The sequence below is a fragment of the Pantherophis guttatus genome, chromosome 13, assembly GCF_059756535.1.
Source record: "Pantherophis guttatus breed Tessera chromosome 13, ASM5975653v1, whole genome shotgun sequence".
NCBI lineage: Eukaryota > Metazoa > Chordata > Lepidosauria > Squamata > Colubridae > Pantherophis > Pantherophis guttatus.
In genome coordinates this window covers 13,022,984-13,041,243 of record NC_142075.1, presented here as the reverse complement: position 1 = coordinate 13,041,243, position 18,260 = coordinate 13,022,984, and the positions used below count along the sequence as shown (strand labels likewise).

Sequence of the window (18,260 nt, the reverse complement as noted above, 5' to 3'; positions counted from 1 at the left end):
CATCCATCTATCTATCTATCTATCTATCTATCTATCTATCTATCTATCTATCTATCTATCTATCTATCTATCTATCTATCTATCTATCTATCTATCCATCCATCCATCCATCCATCCATCCATCCATCCATCCATCCATCCATCCATCCATCCATCTATCTATCTATCTATCTATCTATCTATCTATCTTCTTTCTTTCTTTTCTACCTACCTACCTACCTAACTATCCATCCATCCATCCATCCATCATCTATCCATCCATCCATCCATCCATCCATCCATCCATCCATCCATCCATCCATCCATCATCTAGATATTTTTAGATATTTTTAGATATTTTTAATTGTAAATTGATTTTAGTTGGGGTGTTTTAAATTTAATTGAGCCAAAATTTGTCTAATTCTTTTTAAAAAAAATTAAATTTTGTATGTGATGTTTTTATTCTTGGCTGTACACCGCCATGAGTCCATTAGGAGAAGGTGGTATAAAAATTTAATCAAATAAATAAATAAATCTATCCATTATCTATCTAATCTATCCATCATCTATCTATCTATCTATCTATCTATCTATCTATCTATCTATCTATCTATCTATCTTCTTTCTTTCTTTTCTACCTACCTACCTACCTAACTATCCATCCATCCATCCATCCATCATCTATCCATCCATCCATCCATCCATCCATCCATCCATCCATCCATCCATCCATCATCTAGATATTTTTAGATATTTTTAGATATTTTTAATTGTAAATTGATTTTAGTTGGGGTGTTTTAAATTTAATTGAGCCAAAATTTGTCTAATTCTTTTTAAAAAAAATTAAATTTTGTATGTGATGTTTTTATTCTTGGCTGTACACCGCCATGAGTCCATTAGGAGAAGGTGGTATAAAAATTTAATCAAATAAATAAATAAATCTATCCATTATCTATCTAATCTATCCATCATCTATCTATCTATCTATCTATCTATCTATCTATCTATCTATCTATCTATCTATCTATCTATCTATCCATTGAGTCAAGCAATGACCGGACTTACCTCTTCCTCAAATGGAAGACCATGAATGAACCGAAGCAAAGAACGAATCGGGATTGGCAAAGTGGTAGATCTGTAGCTTGTAGAGCCCCATTCCCAAATAATGTTTTCATGATCTTGGATTGGTGGAAGTGAATAGCATTCTTCTCCCTATGTTAAACGGCAGTGACAACTTAAGTGACAAGAATGTTGCTCCTTGTTTATTTCATCAACATCTTACATCTTGCACGGTGTTCAAATGTGACTGATATCTTGGTGAAATGCAACAGAAAGCAGCTGAGAATAACCATAACAAATAAATGGTAATATATATCATGCACAGAACTCATGCAACAACTCTCCAAAACTTTTTTTATATATAGAGAGATGTTTTCTTCAAGGGAAAGGAAAACGCTTCAACATTTTCTTGGGAATAGGGAGTGCTCATCCACTCCCATTTTTCTAAATCTGTTTTATGGCGTCTTTCTTCCTTTTTTTTCTTTTCCCCTATCTCTATCAAATTGTTGCTTTCATGGAAATAAAGGTGATGATAATGGAGGAAGAGGACCAGGGGGAAAAAACAGGTTAAATAAAGCTGACAGAATAAATCACAGTGAAGTTGGGTGTTTCTTTCCACAAGGTGGATGACTCAGTAACAATTCATGTTTGGTACATCTTGCAGAGCATTTAATCTTTGAGGACAAGCTGAGCTCTGTGGGGAAGAGCAAACTCCATCATCCTTCTTTTTGAAAGCATTCTCTCTCTAAGCCAAAGGTAAGAGAGCAGCTCAGGTAAGCTATTGGCACTACAGGTAGCCTTCAACTTATAACCAGATTTGGGTCCAGAATTCTATTTATGAATCACTGCGGTCATAAGTCGAAGCACCACATGACCAGACCTAACCTTTTTGACCATTTTTATGACAGTTGTTAAACGAATCACATCAGAGGTGAAATCCAATTTTTTTTACTACCGGTTCTGTGGGCATGGCTTAGTGGGTGTAGTGTGGCTTGGTGGGCATGGCAGGGGAAGGATACTGCAAAATCCCCATTCCCTCCTCACTCCTGGGGGAAGGATACTGCAAAATCTCCATTCCCACCCCACTTCAGAGGAAGGATATTGCAAAATCTCCATTCCCATCCAACTCCAGGTGAAGGATATTGCAAAATCCCCATTCCCACCCCACTCTGGGGCCAGCCAGGGAGTTCTGCCCCAGCTATGGACCCCAAAGAACCCAGCACACACAAACTCTATACAAAGCTTATTTTATTCAAATAACTTAGTCTTTATCAACCAAAGGCTGTTAATACTGTCTTAACAGCCTACCAGAATTCTAAGATAAGGTAATCACAATCTTACTAGAGTTGGCAGAAAGCCCAGAAACAATTTTGCAGAGAATCCAGACGTGAAGGAGATTGAACTAAAGTTGTTCCCTACAGTTTGCTGCAAGCAGCGTTCCTCCTTAAATAGGCTAAGGGAGTGGCCAATTAGCCCCAAACCTTACTCTGGAGGAGACCTCCTCCTGAGGAGCCACTCCTGCCTTTTGGCAGCTCTGCGCACCCGTGCATCGAGAAGAGGCTCCTCCTCTTTGTCCTCTTCACTTAAAGGAGCTTCTGGAGGTTCTGAAGACCCTGGTTGAATCCCAGCCTCTGACATCACATCTTCTGCAGCCTCCTCACTGTCCGACTCAAGCGCCAGCTGCACAGGCTGCTGGCGCAGCACCACACCAGTCTCCTCGTTATCGGAATCAGCTACAATCTGCACAGGCCGCTGACGGGCCACAACACAGAACCTGTCAGAACCTGCTGGATTTCACTCCTGAATCACACGGTCATATATCCAAATCCACCCTCCCAAACGGGCTTTTTTTTTGCCATTAAACTACCTGTAATAATGGTGTCTTTCCAAGCATTCAAAATAAACTTCCTGTACACCAGTGATGGTGAACCTTTTAAACATTGAGTGCCCAAACTGCACGTACGCATGCCCAAACTGAAAGGTGTGCGTGCGAGAATGTGTGCATGCACAAACATGTGTGTCGGCCGCCAGCACCTTTAGCAGCCAAATCAGAAGAGGAGGAGGGGTGGGAGTCAGGGTCAGCATCAGAGCAACCTGGGAGCTCCAAGGGGGAAGAGGAAATGGAACTGTCAGAGAGAGGGAGACAGAGGCGGAGCCTGGGCCGTCCGTCAGCTCTCAGATGGAGAGTCAACAACCCCCAGGACTGGAGGTGGCTGATGAGGAAGAGGAGGAAGAGCTGGGTCCAGTGCCTGATGCATGGATGTGCAGAAAGCAGACGAGAGGAGAGCAGTGGAAATCCATGAGCCAATCCTTGGGAAGGAAGAACCACCATTGCTAGCGAAGCCCCACCCTAGCTCTGGGGCAGTGGTGAGTTGCTCTCGGTTCGCACCGGTTCGGGAGAACCGGTAGTAGCAGCAGTGGGAGGCTAAGCCAACTAGCCTGGAAGTTGTCAAATATACTTCTGCGCATGTGCAGAAGTGGTGCGTGAGCGAAGCGACCGTGTGCGTATGAGAGAACCGGTAGCAAAGGTAAGTAAAACCCACCACTGCTCTGGGGATAAAAGGCAGGGGGCAGAGATGAATAGGTGTGGCAGACAACTATTCATCTTCCAGCCAGATGGACTTGTTAGCCTGCAAGAGAAACTTGGGCGGGACTGCCGGCATTTCTAATAAAGGAATCTTTTGAGTTCACATCAGAGGATTTTTGTGTTTGGGGAGCTGGGTCAGAACAGATATAGAGTCTCCTGCTCAAGCAGAGGGTTGGATTAGAAGAAGTCCGAGGTCCCTTCCAACTCTATTATTCTATATTTTATGTTCTGAAGAATAGATTTGATATCAAGAGTATTGTCTTCTGGTCTTCTGGAGTGACACCGCTGTACTGCCCAGCTACCAACTTTGTAAAGACGCTCTAGTATAGCATTAGAGTAGATGGTTGCATGCTCACTCCACAAAATCTTCAGTTTACAGACCCCAAGATGCATGGCTGGCAAACACCACTCCTACCTATAATGAATGCAACTATTCTCTAGCCTCCAATGATGATATCATAGAGTAGAAGGCCACTGGATGCATTTTCTGAATTAAAACAAGAAGAAGGAAAAAACACAAGATGTCACCGCAAAATCTTTTGGCTCAGCTCTCTTCTGTTGTTGCCAAAATACACATCATTCACCTCCCCAAAACTTCCAGCTAACAGTAGAGAAACGCATTGAAAATCTGGAGCTTGGAAGTAGAGAACATTTATATATTCCTCTTTTTCATCAAGGCGCACACACACACACACACACACACACACACAGAGAGAGAGAGAGAGAGAGAGAGAGAGAGAGAGAGAGAGAGAGAGAGAGAGAGAGAGAGAGAGAGAGAGAGAGAGAGAGAGAGAGAGAGAGAGCTCCCTGTGGATAGATGTGTGGCTTTCGGCATCCCATGTGCTACGGCAGTGCACAATGTCTTCAACTTGATTCAGATCCCATCAGGCTTAATGGAGGCAGACGATGGACTATCTCACCATAATTAATGGCTGCTTCAATGATAATCTAAACGTGTTCACCATCTGCATCTTTTTAAAAAAAAAAATTTGCAAAGGAGATGAAATTTAATCTGCCTCCACAATGATGTAAATAATGCCAAGCTGTGTTCTACAAAGCAAGACCTTCTTCTTTTTCAGGGGAAGGGAGGGGAGGGGGGAGGAGGGGGGAGGGAAAAAAGCTATCAGCATCTTTGCTCAGATTGTTGTCTTCTCATTAAAATACTGCTCAATAAATACAAACAAACCAGCCATAACAGAAAGAGAAAAGCCACTTGGTTTGCATGAGACATTGCAGAGATCTTGTTCGCATTCCAAAAGTGTTGACATTTCACCCCATATTTTGGTTTTGCTTGTTTTCTTGGCAATGGAATCACACTGATCCTTGCCGTTATTCCAGGCCTCTCCGCTCCAATTCATCAAATCTTGTGTTACAAGGGAGAGTTAACCCTCGTGGGTACTTTGGCAAGATGGAAGCAATGCTAGTCTTGAGGAAAGCTTGCCTCTTTGGCGGTCCTGGGTTCTCGACTTACGACCACAATTGCAGCCAGAATTTCCTCTGCTAAGCAAGGTGGTTGTTAAGTGAGTTACAACCCATTTTACAAACTTTAGTGCTGTGCTTGTTGAGAGAACGGCTGCCGTTGTTAAGCAGACCCCCAGTTGACATTGGTTGTCAGTTGCAAATCTGGAGCAGCTGATCCAATGATGGTGCCACTCTCGTAAATGCATGCCGTTGGCCAAGAGCCCAAATTTTGATCACCGGAGTAGTATGTGTGAGGACTGCTCCCCAGTCACTTTTTCAGGGCCATTGTAGCTTCAAACGATTGCTAAACTAATGGTTGTAATTCGAGATCAACCTACAGTGAGGAGAATAGATTGCCCTGGCCTTTGAGGGGCTGCCACAGAGAAGAGGGGGTCAAGCTTTTTTCCAAAGCACCTGAAGGCCAGACAAGGAATAATGGATGGAAACTGAACAAGGAGAGAGTCAACCTGGAAATAAGGAAAAATTTTCTGACTGGGAGAACAATCAACCAGTGGAACAGAAGTTGCCTTCAGAAGTTGTGGGAGCTTCATCACTGGACGTTTTCAAGAAGAGACTGGACTGCCATCTATCAGAAATGGTGTAGGGTCTCCTGCTTGTGTGGGGGGTTGCATTAGATGACCTACAAAGTCCCTTCCAACTCTGTTAATCTGTAAGGTTGCCATGTATGAGAAGACAAACTAGTGAGGCTACCCACAGGATGCTCTCATCTACTCCATCTTCCCACTGTCTTTTTCCTTGGACATTCTTCCAAATTAGTGGCATCCACAGGGCAGGTCTAATTAGAACAATTAATCAAGGGAACAATTTGCCTCCAGAATTTGTGGATGCTCCAACACTGTAGGTTTTTAAGAAGAGATTGGACAACCGTTTGTCTGAAATGGTTTCCTGCCTGAGCAGGAAGTCCTAGAAGTCCTTCAAAGTCCTGTCCAACTCTGTTATTCTGTTAAATAGATGACTCTGACCAAAGCAGCATCAAATTACAAGTCCAACCCCTTTTTTTGCATATGCATCATGTTACGGCATGCATGCCTGAAAGAGGCAGAGCATGATGGTGCTTTCGTCATTTCTGTCCAAAACTATGGAAGTTTCAGAACTTCATGTTTCTAAATAAAATCCAGCATTGCAGGCACTTGTATTCCTATTTTCTGAGAACTGTTTTTGGGGCCTATGATACCTATGGATACATTACTGGAAATAATGATGATCCTGGAGCCTGCTGTACATTTAACTACTGGTCAGCATCCCATTTTCAGCCTCTGAAACCTAGTGGCTACATGGACATATTTATCTATGGTGTTTTCCTAGTAATGATATCAACACTGCATTCTGGGTTATGCAGATGAAGGTTCTCAGTCAACCAAGGGAATTGTCTGAAAGTTGAGTCATGGCAATTGGACTTATTGTCTTGTTGGTTTGAGACATTTTGCTGCTCATCCAAGCAGCTACATCAGTTAGAGCAAGTTAGTTAGGCACGGAGTCATTGGAACGTATCAACCAGGGGTGAAATCCAGCAGGTTCTGACAGGTTCTGGAGAACTGGTAGCAGAAATTTTGAGCAGTTCGGAGAACCAGCAAATACCACCTCTGGCTGGCCCCAGAGTGAGGTGGAAATGGAGATTTTGCAATATCCTTCCCCCTGGAGTGGGGTGGGAATGGAAATTTTGCAGTATCCTTCCCCTGCCACGCCCACCAAGCCACACCACACCCACCAAGCCACACCCACAGAACCGGTAGTAAAAAAAATTGTTTTTTTTTTTAAATGTTTCTTCCACAATATGTCTTGCAATATGTTGATGAAGATTCTCAACCATCCAGGTAAAATTGTCTGAAGGCTGCATTCTGGGATATTTTTTCCAACTTCTCATTGTAAACCACAACTGTGAGATGACGTGGTTATCTCCCTTTTAAATACTAACTGTATCGGGCTGTGCTTAGTTGACTGAAGAGGAGTCCAAAATTGACATTCCCTGTGTGAGAAAAACATGGATGTTGAAGGAAGCAAAACACATGCAATTAAATTGGGGGAAAAGTTAGCACAAGTGAAAATCCCAAGTATGTAGGGTTGGTCAATTGGCCCAATATATGGAGATCTAGACTGGAGAAAGCAAAAATAATGGATCAATGAATTTCTTTCTAGGGTATCATGTCCTTTTGATCTGTATTCATATTCACATAAAGAGACATAAGCAATCTCCACATCAACCTGCATTTTTTTTTCTTTTTTACAAAACGCGGACCAATATTTTTTGCATTCCCCAAGACCTATTTTGTACAGTTTCTTCTATTATATTATTTCTGCATGCAACTTTTTCTTTATATGCAATTTTTACATTGTCAGCTATATCGTAAAGTTAAGTGGGGTGGGGGACAGGCATTCAAAAGATGAATTCTTCTTCCATCTACGATGTATTATTCCAGGAAGTTCAAATTAAGCTTTGAAAAAAAAATGAACTCAAATTAAAAAACCTTCCCTTATGCCTACCTATGATTTCCTTCTGAACCAGGAAATTAGAAATCCGCACGTCAGGCTCCAAATTTCTTCAAGGACTAGCGGGAACCGCAGCTCCTCCTGTATATATTTGCAGAACAATAACATGTTTTGCCACAGGCGAGCCCCCCCCACCTCCTCCAAGCTTATGTTCCAGCATTTGACAAGGCAAGCTAAATAGGCTTCTGTTTGGTTAAACAAAGATGAAACATCTCCATGGATGTTGGTGGGGGGCATACGCACACGCGCAGCACCGTAACCAAACTGTGAAATCAATTTCTGTAATAAGGAACCTGCTGTTACATTGAACAATTAGTTATTCTTGGAACATATGCTGGCGGATGATGTTTCTTGGACTGTCTGGAACCTATGAAGGATGCGCACTGGAGGGAGCTTCTACCTCGCTACAGTCAATGCTTATCGGAGCAGAACATTGTTGTTCCCTGCAAAGCCGAGTTTTTTCTTCAGCCTTGTTTTATGACAGAGTCTGAAGCAGGATTATAACAGCTCAGCCCCCCCCCCAAAGATATATCAGAGTGATTGCAAATAAGACAAGCTGCACAACTTTCTGGTATTAACCAGTATGATTACATGCTACAGTTTGTCTTTCAAGCATTAGTTGGTTTCTGCAGCGACATTAACCTTTTAAAACAACTCGGGAGTTCTTCTTTCCTGAAGAAATTCATTTTCCTACATTTACGTGCTCCAGATCTTAAAAGCGTCATCTAAGTATCTTTTTCCATGGGGGTCTCCAAAAGAAAGCCATGGAGATCTGACAAGGAAAGGGCTTTGTCAGTGGTAGCCCCTGCCAGTTGAAGAATGTCTTTCCTACAGGGACTTGCTGCTATAGACACCGTAGTCTTCCAGCATTAAGGGAAGACCTCTTTGATTTTCCCAAGTATGAATGATCAACCTGTTGTAGGATGTGTGTAAGGGAGGGAGGGAGGAAGGGAAGGGGGAAGGAAGGAAGGAGAGCGGAGGGAGGGAGGGAGGGAGGGAGGGAGGGAGGGAGGGAGGAAGGAAGGAAGGAAGGAAGGAAGGAAGGAAGGAAGGAGAGGGGAGAAAGGAACAAAGGAAGGAAGGAAGGAAGGAAGGAAAGGGGAGGAAGGAAGGAAGGAAGAAAGAAGAGGGGAGGGAGGGAGGGAGGAAAGGAGAGGAAGGAAGGAAGGAAAGAAGGGAAGGGGAGGGAGGAAGGAAGGAAAGGGGAGGAAGGAAGGGAGGGAGGGAGGGAGGAAAGGGAAGGAAGGAAGGAAGGAAGGAAGAAGAGGGGAGGAAAGAAGGAAGGAAGGAAGGAAAGGGGAGGAAGGAAGGAAGGAAGAAGAGGGGAGGAAGGAAGGAAGAAAGGAAGGAAGGAAGATTTGCTATATACCTTTAATATTTCAAAAGAGGTTCAGCAAGCTTTACACTACATTGGGGCTTTTAAAAGATTATAGACTTTTTTTCTTAGTACTTCCTGGAATGGTTATGTGACCATACAAGCACAGTTGGCCGTTCCAAGAAATGTTTGTTTTTGGGGGGGGACATCCTACACTTTTTAAAAACCCACATGCTCGTATTAACATCTAAAGACAGATAAAATAAGTCAGTTGGCTTTCTCACCCTTTTTTATCTACAATGTGATGGCTATCTTCCTTCCTTCCCAGCACAAATATCTCCCCATAAACAATAGCTGAGCTTAGACTTGGGTATCATTCACACCTACCCATTGATCTAACCACACATATCTCAATTTGTCTTCCAGAAGGATCTACAATGCAATTCTCTTAGAATCCTATTTTTTATTTAAGGTTGTCCTGGACTACAGCTTAATTTCATTTTTTTTTAAATGATAAAAATTGACCAGAAATGCAGACCACAGTTGAATAACAAGAACAGACTAGAAAATGGTGAGGAGACAATGATGTTACAGACATTCAACAAGGAACTTGTTGAATTCAAGTTGGTTCTAAGTTGCATCCTGTATCCTTCTTGTATATAGATCCGTCTTTCCAAAGAATATTCTCTAAGCAGCCAAATTGTTTGAAGCAGTGGTGGAAATCATTTTTTTTTTACTACCGGTTCTGTGGGCGTGGCTTGGTGGGCGTGGCAGAGGAAGGATACTGCAAAATCTCCATTCCCACCCCACTCCTGGGGGAAGGATACTGCAAAATCTCCATTCCCACCCCACTCCAGGGGAAGGATGCTGCAAAATCCCCATTCCCACCCCACTTCAGGGGAAGGACACTGCAAAATCTCCATCCCCACTCCACTCCTGGGGGAAGGATGCTGCAAAATCTCCATTCCCACCCTACTCCTGGGGGAAGGATATTGCAAAATCTCCATTCCCATCCCACTCCAGGGGAAGGATATTGCAAAATCTCCATTCCCACCCCACTTCAGGGGAAGGATATTGCAAAATCTCCATTCCCACCCCACTCCAGGGGAAGGATACTGCAAAATCTCCATTCCCACCCCACTCCAGGGGCCAGCCAGAGGTGGTATTTGCCGGTTCTCTGAACTACTCAAAATTTCCGCTACCGGTTCTCCAGAACCTGTCAGAACCTGCTGAATAGCACCCCTGATTTGAAGTATACCTTTAAATGAGCCCAAGAAGTAGTAGCAGGTATTTTAGCCAATGACTGTAATGTTATTTAAATATCACCTACAGGTAGCGAAAAAGCGACATTAGAGAATTAAAGTTCCCCATGAATGCCACTTCGCTGAATGTAGACTTCTTTAAAATTTATTTTGAAAAGAGCAGTAAAATAAAGTTAGCATGGAAATAAGAGAAAATCCTTTCCGCTTGTCTGTTTTGGATTTTATGATCGTAGGACAAAACATTTTTTTAAATGATCAAGATGCCAATAAATTAAACATTTCTCTATAGCATTTAGTTAAAATGGGAACATCTGGAGCTGAGAATCAATTACCCAGAACTAGCAGCTTTGTTAATGAATATTAACTTTAAATTGTACTTCTTCCAAAGTGGCCCTCCCTTTCTCAAGACCCTTCTTTGAGGACAGTGGGAAAGAGAGAAAGCTAAATATTTTAAAGTCCCATTAATTTTAATGTGAGTTAATCAAACATATAAATTTCTTTAAGTGGATATCCATGCGACTTACATCTATAAGTTTTTTTGCATTTATATTATCGTTTTATATGTTTTATCACACTAAACTCAAGTACGCCAATGACTGGGCAAGCCACAGAGAATGGATGCCAAGTTCCATACATTTGTAAACCGATGTTTACAAAGCAGAAATGTAAGAATCTTGTTTCTTTAAAAGAGAGAATGATGCATAACGTGCTCAAAGTAGGATAATTTAAACCTGGTCATTTGTGCCTTGAGTGAGAATTCTGGGTTGATTTGTTCACTGATCCTTTGTTAATTTTCTTGCCTGTCCATGGTATTTTCAGGAGTCTTCTCCAATCCAGCCACCAGAAGTCAAGATTGCCTTGAAGGCACACGGTCCCCACACGTAGCTAAAACTGCAAAGCAGTGGTGGGTTTCAAAATTTTTTACTACCGGTTCTGTGGGTGTGGCATGGCTTGGTGGGAGTGGCTTGGTGGGTGTGGCAGGGGAAGGATACTGTAAAATCTCCATTCCCACCCCACTCCAGGGGAAGGATACTGCAAAATCCCCATTTCCTCCCGATCAGCTGGGACTTGGGAAGCAGAGAATAGATGGGGGCGGGGGCGGGGCCAGTCAGAATTTTTACTACCGGTTCTCCAAACTACTCAAAATTTCCATTATCGGTTCTCCAGAACTGGTCAGAACCTGCTGAAACCCACCTCTGCTGCAAAGGAACATTTTTCTTCAGCTTCTGATTGAAAGTGGATATGGAAGCACATGGGAGTCAATTAAGTCAAGAAATACAAGTTTTGCTAGTTACCAATGAACAAGCACTGTGATATTACTACATCTGAGTTGGGGTTTTAGACAGTTCTTTGATCTGTCTGTATAGTGCATTCTGGGACAAAAGACTTTTGACATAATGATTTAGGAAAAGGTCTTCAATGTATTTCGAACGTTGAATAAGCTCTCAGAAATATATTTTTCCCAAGGAAAACAGCATACCACAACTCTGACTCAGCCCTGAAGTGCACAGTCGAAGCCACTATGGCTACATTCAACAATTGAAAGGCCTTAAGAGGTGGATGAACTCAATTAAAGTGGTGATGAGTGCACTATTAGATGACATGAAAGACCAGGTTAAGGATAGATCACCATGGAGAAAATCTGTGTGGTTGCTACGAGCTAAAAATGAATGGATGGCTGTGGTTTTCCCAGTTGCAATGTATGGCTATGAAAGTTGGACCATAAGAAAGTCTGAGCGCCAAAGCATTGAGGCCTTTGAACTCTGGTGCTGGAGAAGACTCCTGCGAGTCCCTTGGACTGCAAGGCGATCAAACTGGTCAGTCCTAGAGGAGAACAACCCTGAGTGCTCTTTAGAAGGCCAGATCCTGAAGAGGAAACTCAAATGCTTTGGCCACCTAATGAGAAGGAAGGACTCCCTGGAGAAGAGCCTAATGCTGGGAATGATTGAGGGCAAAAGAAGAAGGGGATGACAGAGAACGAGGTGGCTGGATGGAGTCACTGAAGCAGTCGGCGTGAGCTTAAATGGACTCCAGAGGATGGTAGAGGACAGGAAGGCCTGGAGGAACGTTATCCATGGGGTCGCGATGGGTTGGACACAACTTCGCAACTAACAACAACAACAATCAATGAATCAATCAGTGCAGATCATGAATATTATGAGACTAACTTTCGGTCTCTTGTTATCATGGTGTGGGGGATAATCTATGGCTCTCCAGATGTAACTGAATGCTAAAATCAGCCCATATGGTTACTGGCATTGGGAATCTTAAGATTTGTAATTCAGAAACTTCTGGAAGACTACTGGTTTTCCATCTTCTGTCGATAATAAATATGTTTGCTGCTAATCGACTGATTTATATTTATGCGAGCTATTATTTTATTTATTTATTTTTCCTATTAAATTTATTATGGCTGCGGGCTCCAATAGAACTGCTAGGTTGGCAGAAGCTGGGACAAGTAACGGGAGCTCACCCGTTACTTACGCAGCACTAGGGATTCGAACTTCTGAACTGCTGACCTTTCTATCGACAAGCTCAGCATCTTTGCCACTGAGCCACCACGTCCCTTTTTGCTTTAAACCTTTAAACCAATTTGCTTTAAACCTTCGTAGTTCAGCTTCTTGTAGAGAACACTAGGATGCAATAAACCTACATTCATTTGAACTACTCGGATTCCCGATATCCTGTGCTTGACACATTCAATATTTCTGAGAGGTAGCTGTTCCAGAAAATGGGGGTAGTGACAGAGAAGGCCTGTTCCCTTAGTCCTACAAGATGACAATGTGTAATTTAGGGGAACTGAAGCACACCCATTCTCCCAAATATATCCGGCAGGTTAATAGAAAAAAAAAACAATTGCAGGTATGATTTGTTTGTTTTTCTTTATGTGCCTGCTCTTTATTAAACTTTTCAGGCTGCCTAGTTTTATTGTTAATGACGGGGATGAGAAAAGTCTCTCTCCTCCCCGCCCATTCCACATGATTCATAATTTTATTAAGCCTCTATTAAGTGAGGTGTGAAGGCATGGACTAGCCTTACTAACATATTGTTCATCAAGAAAGCAGTTGCTGATATATCTAGGGTGTCATTTGTAATCATTATAAGTCTTTGAAATGAAAATAGCAAGATGAAGAGAGTCGGGTTATTAACTGCTGAGATTTAATACATTCTAATCTATCCCACCGAGCTAATAGACATTCTATTTGGTACTACTTTCCTTTAATAATCAGAATGGAATTTCATCTGTTTCAGAATTGCAACATTCCGAAACTTTGCTGAAGAGCCAAGATTTGTACAGCGTGTGTATTTAGTTGCTTTTTCGGAAAACTTTTGTTTTCCAGGGAAATTTGCTTTTCCCTCTCATGAAAAATATGGCTTCAGGCATTTACCCTGGATTCTTTCACACAAATTTAAATATTTAAAATATTTATACAATGGCCACCCGTGTTAAGCAACTCTGAGTAGTTCACACATTCTGCAAACTTGTCACCTCCTTCTGTTCAACTCCCCATCTGTGGTTAACCATTGTTGACCAAACAATTTTTCAGTTTTATTTCTTATACACATAACATAAAATGTACATTTTCTTATACATAATTAATCGTACCTATACATGTTTTCCTTAAAGAAAGCATTAAAATAAGGCATTTTAATTTACATTCGGAGTTACTCTTCTATCCTTTCTTCCCTCATTTCGCAACAACCCTTCTTCTTCTTCTTCTTCTCTTTCCCTTCCTTCCCTCCCTCCTCTCCTCTCCTACTTTCTCCTTCCTCCTTTCCTGCCTCATCCTACTTCCCCTTCCTTTCCCCCACTCCTCTCTTCTTTTCCCCCTTCTCACCTTCTCTCGTACTCCTGTCCCCTACCCTTCCTTCCTCTCCTTTTCCCTTTCTTCCATTCCTCTCCTTCCCTCCCTCTCCTCTTCCTACCCTCTCCTCCTCTCTCCTTTCTATCATCTTTGCTGTGGGATATTCTCCTTGTTTGTTGACCAAGCAGTTTTATGGATGATCCCAGCTGTTTAAATCATGTTCTTTCCTATTTCCAAAGAAATAGGGGGGAAAATGAATAAATAGTGATGGGGAGATATCTCGTGACTATTGTAAGACTATTGAAGTCTGAAGCAAAAATCACACCATCACTGACATTTTCTCATTCCTGACATTTTCTCATTATTTTGAAACTGTTCTTAAATTCATGAATTCTGACTGTGATCAGTTATTATGTCTGAATTAGGCCAGAGTAGCATGGGGAGAGTTGCACCCATGGGAATGGTCAAATAAGAGGCAACTAAACCCACAGCAGGAATGTGGGTGTGTCAAAGTTTAACGCACAAAGTTTATTGCTTAACGTACTGTAAGCCGCCCTGAGTCTCCAGAGAAGGGCAGAATATAAATCAAATTAAAAAAAAAATTAAAAAAAAGTTTCAAAAGGGACCCTCCTTAGTTTCTTGGGCTGTGAAAAGCAACGGGGGGAAGTGTACTTTCAAACTTACATGATTCTATTAATTTAACATTACAATAGAATGAGAATTAGATCATCTGGGTGTGCTCCCTGTCTGGACTACCTCATAAGGCTGAGACTAATATATTAACTGAACAATTTCTGCATGTTTATAGACAAATTAAGTCATCTTTGTCAAGCACAAAATCAGGAGATTCAGACAGGTCAAATAAGTATAAAGATTTATTGCAAACTTAAGCTCTCTACAAAAACCTGAGCTACTAACAGTCCAGGAAAATCATAGGCTCTACTTGCATTTCTGTGTCTCCAGGGAGACAATTTAGAGGTGGGTTTCAGCAGCTTCTGGCCAGTTCTGGAGAACCGGTAGCGGAAATTTTGAATAATTCGGAGAATCGGTAAATATCACCTCTGACTGGCCCCCACCCCATCTATTCTCTGCCTCCCGAGTCCCAGCTGATCAGGAGGAAATGGGGATTTTGCAGTAACCTTCCCCTGGAGTGGGGTGGGAATGGAGATTTTACGGTACCCTTCTCCTCCCACCAAGCCAAGCCCACCAAGCCATGCCATGCCATGCCATGCCCACCAAGCCACACCCACAGAACCGGTAGTAAAAAAAAAATTGAATCCCACCACTGACACAATTGTTCTGAGCATAATGGGAAGACAAGATTTGCTGTTCCCAGAGAGAAGAAAAATAAGCAAAGAGATTGATTCTAACCCTGAGATACAAGTGATGACAGTTATGTCCCCAATCTGCTGTCATCATTGGGTGAAGAATGTTCCGAAAGTAACCTTTCGTGGCAACTTGAAAGAAACACATATTCATCCACCCACTCCCCATAAAAATAAAAAGATAAAAGAAAAGTTCCCAGAATAATGGGAAGATTCTTGGATGGCGGTGGTAATTTATAAAGGTCCATTAAATAACAAATGCTCCTCCACAGTTGCTGAAGAACAGATCCAATATGTTCCAGCCATAGAGAAATGCCCTTTGAGGTCATCTTGACTCTTACATTATAGTACAAAGAAATTGTCTAATTAGAGCACCTTGTGTGAGTTGAATCTCAGCCATTTACACCAGCCGGGCAAAGCCGACAAAGGGCAGCAACAGAAGAAGAATGAGAGGGATATGATCCGTGTTGCAAATATCAGATAACATCCAGTAATATTATTTGGCTACTAGTTTTACTAGTGCTTCTGTTGATACTGTTGTTAAAATTAATCAATTCACAGATTACTGGAAAACCATTCAATTCAACGTATCTTTTCTTTTATGTACACCGAGAGCGTATGCACCAAGACAAATTCCTTGTGTGTCCAATCACACTTGGCCAATAAAAAATTCTATTCTATTCTATTCTATTCTATTCTATTCTATTCTATTCTATTCTATTCTATTCTATTCTATTTGGATCAACTCGTTTTAAGTCCTTTTTGGAGGATACTGAATAGGTTGAGGGTTGGAGTGCTTAAGTGTAAAAACCAATATGCTCAAGTGGCGATAACAACAGGCTGTGTGAATGTGAGGAGATGCAGAGCCCATTCTATCTGTTGGTATAACAACTCTTACCAGAAACTTGTTCCAATAATGACTTATTGTTGGCCAATGACTTTATAGAAGGCGGCTTCATTCTGGCAGTCTAAATTTTGATCTAGACATGGAAGAAGAAGAAGAATCAATTAGTTGCCATTTTTTATGGAAACAGCTTCTTTGTTCTCCATTAATTTTATTTTATATCATACATTTCCTTTCTATGTTGAGCAGTGAGCCCTCTACGTGTCCAAAATGTTAAACATGTGAATGTACAAACATCATTGTTGTCGTCATTATAGTCATATATACATTAACCAATATGCAATAACATATAAACAGATATGCGATCATATCCATCATGTTATAACATATATTGTCTTCCATTATGGTATCGATTATATAACCATCAAGTAAAAAAATAATAATTACCCATCTGTTTTCCTTTCCCATATACACCATATTTCACCCAATTTTACGATAGTCCATCTCTTTTCATCTTTCTTTTCCTTCCCTCCCTTCCCTTCTCCCCTCCACTTCTCTCTCCTTCCCTCTTTCCTTCTCCTCCTCCCCTCCCCTCTCCTTCCCTCTCTCTTTCTCTTCTCCCCTCTCTACTTCCCTCTCCTCCCTTTTCCCCTCCTCCTCTCCCTTCTCCTCTCTCTTCTTCTTCTTTGTTCTAATGACCGCCATGCACACCCAGATCCAACCCAGATACTACACAATAGTAATAGCAATAGCAATGGCCCTTAGGCTCATATACCACTTCAGTGCTTTGCAGCCTTTCCTATGCAGTTTTCAGAGTCAGCATATTGCCTCCAACAATCTGGGTTCTCATTTTACTCATGGATGGAAGGCTGAGTCTGTCTTGAGCTGGTCAGAATCTAAGGAATTGAACTTTTGGCAGTGAGCAGAGTTAGCCTGCAATACTGCATTCTAACCACTGCGCCATCACAGCTCTTGGTGGTAGTTGTATGAAAGAGGCAAAACACTAATCAAGGTTGCCAAGAGAGCAAAATGAAACAAGACCAAAAACAGCTGCTGTATGCTACTGCTACGGTCCATGAAAAATTAGGAAAAAGTGTCTCCTGATCATTTTTCATCTTATTCTTGTCCTATGCCCACTCATCTCTTTTCCTTGTGTGCTACACCTTCTAAGCCTAAAAATGGGAGCGGTATTGCCTTTAACATGTTCTGGAATTTGCTCTGAGACTCTTCCTGGCTAAGGACCAAGGCAAAAATGCAAGCAAAAATTAAATTAATTATGAATTAATTATAGTGATTAAATAAACTTTCCTGCCTTCAAGCGGAGGAACAGAATTGTGAGAGTCCATTTCCCAACAGTTTTAGCAAGGGATTAACCCTGACAACACTCTCAAGAGCTCAATGTCACTAAAAAAAATTTTTTTTAACTGCCTGAAGTAGTACATATTTTTTTCTGCCAGTTCTCATTCATTGCGATGAAAGAGAATTGATTTTTGAAAGTTTTTCAGAAGAGAAGGGATTTTTAGAGATTCTTGGAGATTCTCCAGGGTGAGGCATGGCAGTGTGTGTGTCGTGTGTATTTGTGTGTGTGTGTATGTTTGAGTGGGTATACTTTTCGACTTCCTCTACTTCTGTCCAATCTCAAAAGACCATTGTCCAACAAAGGACATTCTACTGTTGGTTTTCTTGGTGATGCTCCTTCACACACTGCTAAGAGGTCTTGTCCAGGAGAAATGTATCCATCAAACTTTTATTAGTTTATAAGAGTATAAAATGCAAAGGAAAATAAAATTAATGGGAAAGCAGGGGAGGAGAAAAGGGGAAAGGAGAAAGTATGGGGTAGATTGGGAAAAAGAAAAAAAAATGTTGCCTTCCAATTGTTTTTAGCACAGTAGAAGATAATTGCTCCTGGGGAGGAAAGCTATGGCAAATCTAGACAGCAAGATGAAACTCAAATACTTTGGCCATCTAATGAGAAGGAAGGACTCCCTGGAAAAGAGACTAATGCTGGGAAAGATTGAGGGCAAAAGAAGAAGGGGACAACAGAGAACGAGGTGGCTGGATGGAGTCACTGAAGCAGTCGGTGTGAGCTTAAATGCACTCCAGAGGATGGTAGA

At 41.7% G+C, this 18,260-nt stretch overlaps 1 protein-coding gene across 1 annotated transcript in view; it reads right to left on the bottom strand.

The window, feature by feature from the left end:
• Positions 1-6,867: 6,867 nt before the first annotated feature.
• AGBL1 (AGBL carboxypeptidase 1) overlaps positions 6,868-18,260 on the bottom strand; it is a 701,662-nt gene continuing 690,269 nt past the window's right edge. Inside the window, exons 26-27 of the transcript XR_009623272.2 lie at positions 16,201-16,282; positions 6,868-7,073 (exon numbers count right to left, since the gene is read on the bottom strand). The gene's annotated coding sequence lies outside the window, so the exon portion shown is untranslated. The remainder of the gene's footprint in view (positions 7,074-16,200; positions 16,283-18,260) is intronic.